Here is a 9,698-nt window from a genome sequence, read left to right as displayed (position 1 = left end):
CTGCAAACTGTCTTATTTCACTGTCCAGAAAGACACCTATTTCTCTATCAAAAAACTTCATTTTCCAAATGAGACGTGGAAGACCAGGGAAGAGAAGTCAGCAAGCCAGAAACAGGATCGGCGTTAGATAGTTGTATTCCCAGATGCTTTTTATTAGACCACACTGACTGAATCAGGCTTAAAACGGGAATCTTAATTCTGGCCAGCCATCTTGTCCTTGGTTTTTGTTTTGTTTTGTGTTGTTTTGGGGTTTTTTTTTGTTCTTTGTTGTTATTGTTTTGTGTGTTTTTTTGACAGACACAGAGAGAGTCAGAGAGAGGGACGGGCAGAGACAGACAGATGAGAAGGGAGAGAGATGAGAAGCATCAGTTCTTTGTGGTGGCTCCTTAGTTGTTCAATGACTGCTTTCATGTATGTGCCTTGACCTGGGGGCTACAGCAGAGCGAGTGACCCCTTGCTCAAGCCAGCAACCTTTGGGTTCAAGCTAGCGACCATGGGATCATGTCTATGACCCCACGCTCAAGCTGGTGTGCACACACTCAAGCCAGATAAGCCCACGCTTACGCCAATGACCTCAGGGTTCTGAACCTGGGTCCTCCGTGTCCCAGTCCGACACTCCATCCACTGCACCACCACCTGGTCAGGCCTTGTCCTTGTTTTGAGCAACAGAAGATAAGAAAAGATAGTGGAAAGAAACCAGTGCTCACCACTTCTGGACAAGAGGAGCCAAGGGCTGAGTGGCTCAGCAAAGCCTTGGAGACAGGATATTGCTGTTTCTGGAATCAGCAGTGTTACTAGTCTCTTCTCTAGATAATTCTTGACTGAGAAGAACCACACTTTACCATCATTCATTCAATAAATATTGACTGACATCCATCTGTGTAGTTCCGGGGAATATAAGATAGAAGACACACCTCCTCCATCTCCAAAAAAATAAGTTCCCATTCCAGGGGCAGGTGGAGATATATAAACCAACAATTATACTACAGGATGGAATTTTTTTTTTTTCATTTTTCCGAAGCTGGAAATGGGGAGGCAGTCAGACAGACTCCTGCATGCACCCGACCGGGATCCACCTGGCACGCCCACCAGGGGGCGATGCTCTGCCCATCTGGGGCGTTGCTCTGTTGCATCCAGAGCCACTCTAGCGCCCGAGGCGGAGGCCATGGAGCCATCCCCAGCGCCCGGGCCATCTTTGCTCCAATGGAGCCTTGACTGCAGGAGGGGAAGAGAGAGACAGAGAGGAAGGAGAGGGGGAGGGGTGAAGAAGCAAACGGGCGCCTCTCCTGTGTGCCCTGGCCAGGAATCGAACCCGGGACTCCTGCACGGCAGACCGACGCTCTACCGCTGAGCCAACAGGCCAGGGCTGGATGGAATTTTTTTTATCAGAGTTGACCATAAGATTTATTTTTAACACTATATCTAATTTTATTCCAAGACAATGATTGCTCTCTCCTGTTCTTATAGAAATATTACTGCATTCAATATATTTTAATTTATATCTTAATTGATTGATTGATTGATTGTGTGTGTGTGTGTGTGTGTGTGTGTGTGTGTGTGCGTGCACATGATCTGTGAGCAATAAAGAGCTGAATCATGTCAGGTTTCCATCTTCAAAAACTTGCAATCTAGTAGAGTGGACAAAATGGTTATTTACACATAGTTCAACTCAGGGTGGATAGTCATCTTTAGAACTAAGGTAAGGGGTTAGAACAAAGGTGGCATTTACATTGATCCCTAAAGGACTGGGTAGAGAAAGACGGGCCAGTTGCCGCGGGTAATCAACGACGGGCCTAGCGATCTGAAGTTTAGTTTTACAGGGAGACCAGGTATAAGGAGGGCAGCGGAGAAATGTTTGTCATTTGAAAAGACATACTAGAACTTTCTTTGAAAAATTATTAATGACCAACAAGATATTTTGCAATGTGTGATGTGTTGAAACAAAGTCATTTAATGAAAAGCATATTTAAGATGACCAAAATAGCTTCACCAGCCATTGAACAGCTGGTATATTTAATTTGTTTTACTTTCCTAAAAAGCTCAGCTACTGACCCAAGATAACAACTGTAAATCTACTTTTGCCCCACCCTGTATAGTAACTTCTCACTATGGTCATGACTGTGCATGTGTGCATATGTGTGCATGTGTATGTGTATGTGTGTGTGTGTGTGTGTGGTAGGCAGGAGCTGCATTCAATATTAATTAGCTCTTATCTCATTGCTGATCTTCCCAGGAGGTGAGTACCTCCCAGGTGTCACTGTATCTTAACAGCTATGGATTAGTCCGGGTGTGGCAGCAGGTTTCCTTCAGTGTTGATTTGATATAAGACACGACCCCTCACCCCTTTCAGCCACTGCCCCTAGGTCACATCTCTATCAAGTCTTCACTGTACGTACATTTCCGAGTCACACTTAAAAGAGGAGCCCTTTATTTAGAACAATATAACCCTTAGAACTTCATGACAGTTGACAGGAAGCCATGTAGAGCCATTAGCTACTGCCCTACAAACAAATGGTCAGGTTATGGAGACTTCATATGGTGTCCCAAATTAAATTAACCTCACTTGGGCAATGAACGTGTGGTTCATAAACACTCATTTCCAAATTCCCGTGACAAATTAGCTATCAAACACAGCATTGCTGCTCAACTCTCTTTTCCAAGAAGATTATATAAATATTTTAGCAATTATTAGATAGACAGTCAGAGGTTTGGGAAAAAGTGATTGATCTTAAGTGGGGTGATAGTTCTTGTTTTATTTTAGGTATGCGACTAACCCCTACTTCCCTGCCTGGTAGGGGCAGCCAGCTCTGCTTCTGAAGAGGCCCCTCCCCCTAACAGAAACTGATCATGGAAATTTCCCAATCTGCAAGGGAGAAGAAAAGCATTTGAAGACTGATACTTGGTTTCTTGGAGGGAAAACACACTGATATTCTATAAGATAAAGAGCGAAATTGAGTGGAAAATGCAGTAAGAGGTGCAGGAGGATGGCAGTTAGACAAAGGGTATGTTTTTACCCGTGTAGCTCAAAAACTGGAGGGGTCACCTAGGGGTCAACAGAAGCTACTAGCCATTGTGCTGAGGGGCAGTCAAGAAGGTAGACCTGGGGCACTAAGTTCTGTCCCCATATTTTTCTTACTCCATCACCCCGAACAACCATCTCACACATACATATACATAAAGACACACACACACATGCAGAAACATGTGTATTTTCCTTAACTTTAAAGCAACTGTTTATGGTCTTTAGAAAAGAATTGTTGAAACCCTGTTCAAATTCATGGGTGTATGCTTTCTTGAGACAGAAGAAAGGAAGGGTAGTTCCCATTGCAAAATGTAGGTAGTCCCCTCCTCCAAGACTATTACTGGTTCCTTCAAGAGTCACAAGCTCTGAGATAAGAAGGAACCTTCTGAGTTTCTCTAATCAGAGGGAAACTGGACAGAGGCCTTGAGGACCAGAAGAAAGGGGGGGGGGGAGGCTTAGTATGGGTTAAGGGTACATGGTTTCAAAATAAATCTGGATAAATTATTTCACAGAAGATTCACAGTAGGAGAGCTATATTTATCAAACATCATGCATTGCGGTTCTTTAAAATGCACCGTCTCCCTTCCCAATGATGACATTGAGCTTCATAAGAGTTATAGAATTCCTATAGGTCAAAGGATGCTGAATGAATTCTGAGATTCTAACTCATGTCTACATAAAAAAAATCAGAATATATGTCCCAGCTTGTCTTGTCATCGTTTATGTCCAGGAAATGAGCAGTTTGCCTGGCACGAAGGAGGAAGGACGGAAGTTTTGTCGCATGTCTGTTCCCATGAACAGGACTGCCACGAGCAGGTCCTGAACTGGAGGCCTGAGTTTATGTCAAAGTCCTGCAGCCAGTTCTGAGGTTTGGGGTTTGTTTGAGGCAGCTATATATGGGCCAGAAACCAGGGCCTTAGACACGAACTGCTGCTCCCAGACAGTTGATGACTATCTGTGTTGCCACAGTATATTGTCATTTCCTTTAGAAGAGATAGTTAAAATAAATTTCCAGAAAAGTCACAGAGAATGATCACCGAGTCTCTTTACAATAGAGCTGCTCATCAGTGGCAGTGGATAGTCTGGTCCAGAACAGATGAGCAGGGCCGTGTGCCCCCGAGGCCACACTATAGACGGTGATTCCTTTAACAGACACCTTTTAGTCTTTCTTTTCTTTTCTTTTCTTTTTTCATGCAATGTCAATTTATTTCCTGAATTTCTTTTTTGGCATTTTTAAAAAATTAAATTTATTGGGGTGACACTGGTTAATAAGATTATATAGGTTTCAAGTGTAAAATTCTTTGACACGTCCCCTGTATAGTAACTGCATTGTGTGTCTACCTCCTAGAGTCATATCTTCCTTTCAGAATGTGGCCAAGGATCGCAATCAGCAAATAATAACAACAGGGTTTGCTTGTTGTTGTTGTTGTTGTTTTTCTGTCATCACAGAGAAGATGGGAAAAAGCAAAGTAAGCAGTTTCACAGTCCTTTACAAATTGCTTGGAATCAGCTACTGTACCTGACAGATGGCATAGGCTGACACATGTAGCTCCTTCAACAGCCTACACGCTGGATTATGGGGGTTGTACCTGGTGTCTACACCCGTTGAATGCTTAAAACATGTTTGTTGGGTAAAAGAATGAGGTGCATTGTAACTTGACTGATCCAAGATTTCCACTAAAACAAACAAACAAAAAAAACCAGCTTGAAATGGAGCTTACTGGGGGCAGCAGTCTCAGGAAAGCAGAGAGTAAACAAACAAGGGGTTGAGAAAGAACAGCTTCGTCGGTGGGCAACCAGGCTAGTCAGTGCTTTGTGGCCAATGCAGCTGACTCCTGGCTCTTGCAAGACGTTTTCAAAGAAGTTATACAAAACACTGCCCACATAACCCCTAAACTTTTCTTAGAGTTCTTTCCCGCTCTGCCCATACAATGGGGAAGAAGGAGGAATAAGGTGTCTTCTGGTTCCTTCTTGTCCTGGATTTCCCATTGGCTAACATCTACTTCATGAGGCATTAGCTGCACTTCTCAATTGCTCTGTGGAAAACAGGGCCCCACAGGATACTTTGGGCCCGCGAATAGACAAAATGATCTCTCTTTGCAAATCAGAGCCAGGCATGGGGCAACTCATTTAGCAGCCATCGCAGTGAGGACCTAGGAGCACAGAAAAGGATCTCATCCTTGTTACATCCTCTCCAGTCTGAAATGACGACAAGTGTTTTCAGCTAGAGACGGGGTAGGGGAAGGCATCATTTAGTGGGAGCTGTATTAAGTGAATCCAATATAGAAACCCGAATGGCCTTTCTCCTCCTCATGTCCTGTATTCTTTCTCAGACCCAGACACATAGCTTCTTATGTTAATCTTTGCTCCTTTCTTTGTCGAGGACTCCAGATGCTTGGTCTGATATTCACTCCTTTTGGCAACTACGGCCGTGCTCTTTACCCCAAGGACTTTCTCCCCGTGTCTGTGCCTCGCAGAGTCACGGTGGCCCCACTTCCCAGATGCCCTCCCCAGCCCCACCACTCGCGCTGCTCATCATGGCTTTGGGTGAACAGTGTCTAGCAAGCATCTTCACCTCCTTCAGCTCTGATTATCCGTGACGGTGTGGAGTGCTGTGTTCTGAAAGCAGGTTCAGTGAAAACCCTGTCGTAACCCATTTGGACTTTCTGCCATTGGCTTGGAAGGAGACTACTGATAACACAGAAAAGGGACATTTTTTTTAGATTAATTATAGTTTGTGTTTTTATCTATGGTCACTTATGGAAACCCAGTTGGAGAATGCTTTTCAAAAATTTAAAACATTAGGCAATTATAACATTTATGAAGTTCTTAATGCCATGTTTCCTGGTCTAGTGTCCCTATGCCCTTTAAGGTAATAGATGGGGATTCCAGTGGGTTTTTGTTACTATACTTTTAGGAAGACTTACGGACAGCCATTCTTCTCCAGGAAGTGGGCTTGCTGATTAGTGTACAACAAGAGTGGTCCCCAGAGCAGCCCCAGTGCAGCCGTGGGTAGTTGGTAAAACATCCTCTAAGAACAGGAGCAGGAACGTCCCAGGGGACTGCTGGTCACGTGGCCCTTGTGAGATAGCCACACCTTTTCTCAATAAAGAAATCTTGGTTAATGCTAGGGAGGTAAGGAAACCAAAAACTGCAGAAAAATAGAGAAGTATTTTCTCCGTTTCCAAGGTTTTCATAAGGAGTCACATCCTTTACAGATACTCCTGGCGTTTCACCATCTAGCCTTTCTCTCCTAATGTGGGGTGGCTTATCTGATTGGAAAACTGAGGAAGAAGAACCAGACATCCTGGACTCAGGAATGAGAGAACTGCTTCTTCCTCCTGCTGTCCACAGAAAGCACATCCCAGCACCCCACCACCACCACCACCACCACCAGCTGTCTCCTTCAGGGAAGACACCCCGTCTGCACTGGTAAGACTGGCAAGTGAGCTTGCCTCCTTATGGCATTCATATTAGCAAGTCTTCCTGCCCTCTATTCTCCAAACAGGGTCGCCACATTGGCCTTGATCAGTCATTAAGGTGCTTTCTGAACCCCATCTGCAATTCATTCGATATATTTCTCAATTGATTCAGAACATAGATGAGGAAAGAAGATGAGGTTTGCTGGGGAGTCATTAGGGACACAGCCTGTAAAATCAGCTTAAAATCCTGGACTAACTTGCTAGGGCTGCCATGACAGAGTACCACAAAGCAGGTGGCTTCAGCAACAGAAACGAATTGATCAGAGCCCTGCAGGCTGAAAGTCCAAGCTCGAGGTGTTGACAGGGTTGGTTTCTCCGGAGGCCTCTCACCTTAGCTTGTGCATGACTGTCTCCTCTCTGTGTCCTTGTGTGGCCTTCCCTCTGTGCTAATACATCCCAGATGTCTCTTTCCCTTTTTATCCAGTCATATTGGATTAGTGTCCCATCCTTCCGAACTTACTTAACCTTATTATCTCACTAAAGGCCCTTTCTCCAAATATGGTCATTTATGGGGTCAGGGCTTCAATACACGATTTTGAGGAGAACAGAATTCTGTCTATAACAAATGCCTGTAAAAAAACCGGAGCTCAAAATAATTTTTTTGATAAGATACAATCAGCTCTGAGTTGCTGACAGGAGACACACTTAAACAGTAAGAGAGAAAGTTGAGAAAGAAAAAGAAAAACAAGTTATCTCAACCAACACTGAAAAACGTTAACTTTATAATGATAGAGCAGCATAGAGTAATTGAATATAGTAATGTAGTACAAAACAAATTAGGTATTGAGATAGAAACTTCAGGGATATGGCTTGGTGATAAAAGAAAATAAGCAACTGAGAAGATAAAATAAACATGAATTTATATATAACCGCATAGTCTCAAATACACATAGTAAAATTTCAGGTATCAATAGACCAATATGACCATGAATTGACCATAGTATATGTTGACTCCCTTATTTCAGAAATTAATATCTAAAAGAGTCCAAAAATTGGCAAGAAATATAGAAAAATTAGCACAATTAAAAAACATGATCTAATATAAGAATGCTTAACCTAAAATGCGTATGAAATTATGAAGTCATAAAAGTCACCAAAGCAGTTTAGAAGAAAAAGAGATTGGATGAGTTGGGCTTGCATTACATTGCTGGATACCAAGATTTGGTTTATGAAACAGATGGCTTCCCTTATAAATCAGTGGAAAAGAATGAAATTGTCAACAGATTCTATTGGGACATGTTAGATAACTGAACATTTAAAAAATGAAATACTGTATTTCCCCATGTATAAGATGCTCCCATGTATAAAACATACCTTAATTTTGGGGCCCAAAATCTGAAAAAAAAATGTATTACATAAAGTTACTGAACTCAAGTTTTATTCATCATAAAATTTATACAACTCCTCATCTCTGTCAAAACTCCCATCCATTAGCTTGTTCTCATCTGTGTCTGATGAGAATCACTGTCTTCATATACAGGACGACTGCCTCGGCCTCAGTTCCATCTATGGCATTTGAAATGCCACGCTTCTACAATCACTGTATAAGACACACCCAGTTTTTAGACCCCAAATTTTTCAAAATAAAGTGTGTGTGATACATGGGGAAATAAGGTACTATCAGTTTGGAAAAAATAAAACTTCAAGAAAAACAGAGAGTCAGAAATCTTATACTGCCTGATCAGGCAGTGGCGCAGTGGATAGAGCATCAGACTGGGACGCAGAGGACCTGGCTTCGAGACCCCGAGGTCACCAGCTTGAGCGCGGGCTCATCGGGTTTGAGCAGGGCTCAGCAGCTTGAGCCCAAGGTCACTGGCTCAAGCAAGGGGTCACTCAGTCTGCTGTAGCCCCTGGGTCAAGGCACATATGAGAAAGCAATCAATGAACAACTAAGGAGCCACAACAAAGAATTGATATTTCTCATCTTTCTCCCCTCCTGTCTGTCTGTCCCTCTCTCTCACTCTCTCTGTCTCTGCCACACACAAAAAAAAGAAATCTTATACTGAGGATGAAAGTACAAATTGGTATAGCCAACTTGCAGAGTAATTTATCAGTATTTGAAACAACAATGTTGATGCACAAATCTGATATACTAGTCATCCTATGTTTAGACATCTGGCCCAGTGAAATGCCAATATATGGACCAGAAGCTCATTGGAAGACATTCATCCAAAAGACCCTCAGGTCTCTGCATACCTTATAAGCAAAGGCACTAATTGTCCTTCTGTATGAAATTGTCTTTTCAAGGATATTTGTAAGATGAACAGATTGAGAGAAAGAAGTAGTATTTGCAGAGGGCAGACTTGCTTTCTGTTCATTACAATAAAAGTAATCTCTCCCTTTGGAACAAAAAGCAGGTATATTTGCTTATAGTACATTATAAAAAGTTTAGGTTCTGTGCTCAGGATTCCTCAACTCTGGTGCAAATCATTGTGCACAGTTTTCATCTGGGCCCCTACAGGGTGTTCTCATGAAAACCGAGAGGCGAGATGACTTGGTGCAAATATGCTACTTACCAGGCTGCTTGCTGTGCCATGAGTAATAGGTTCTTTGCTTCTGTTACACCTTCTGCCAGAATTCGTGAAATGATGCAGACCAACTTGTTAGCTTACAAATAGGGTAAAATTTCAGACTTTTTACAATTCCTGACACAGACTTGTATAAATTAATTGTTGCACAGTTATAATCATGAAAAATGGAATCGAGTTGAATGTGTAACGACAGACAGATATATTTTAAACGTTGTGGGGTATAATACAGCAACTAACATGTGAGATTAATGTGCTATGTTTACTCATAGAAGACTGCTATTTTCATGTCAAAATTAGTTGATTGTCAGCAATCTTATATGGCTCCACCTAATATTTGCATCAACATAAATTAGTCTCAACACACATAAAATTTAATCTAAACTTTGATTTCTAACCTAAACTTTTATTTCTTTCCTGTAAAACATTCTGTGCAAATATTTTGAAATGGAGTTATTTTCTTTTTATTCTCACTGATGGAGTAAAAGTGTTCTACTCTACGGGGATAAAGAACATGACTTCAGGATACTTGTTCCTGGGCTGAGTAGAAGGATGAGGAAAACAGGGTGAATGTTGGTGAGATTTCAGCTGTCTCTGTTTAATTCTGGTTCAAAAACCAATCAAGATCAGAAGTAAAAATTATAATAGACCAAAGAGTTTTGATTA

Source organism: Saccopteryx leptura, chromosome 3 (genome assembly GCF_036850995.1).
Source record: "Saccopteryx leptura isolate mSacLep1 chromosome 3, mSacLep1_pri_phased_curated, whole genome shotgun sequence".
Classification (NCBI taxonomy): domain Eukaryota; kingdom Metazoa; phylum Chordata; class Mammalia; order Chiroptera; family Emballonuridae; genus Saccopteryx; species Saccopteryx leptura.
This window is presented reverse-complemented; position numbering follows the sequence as displayed.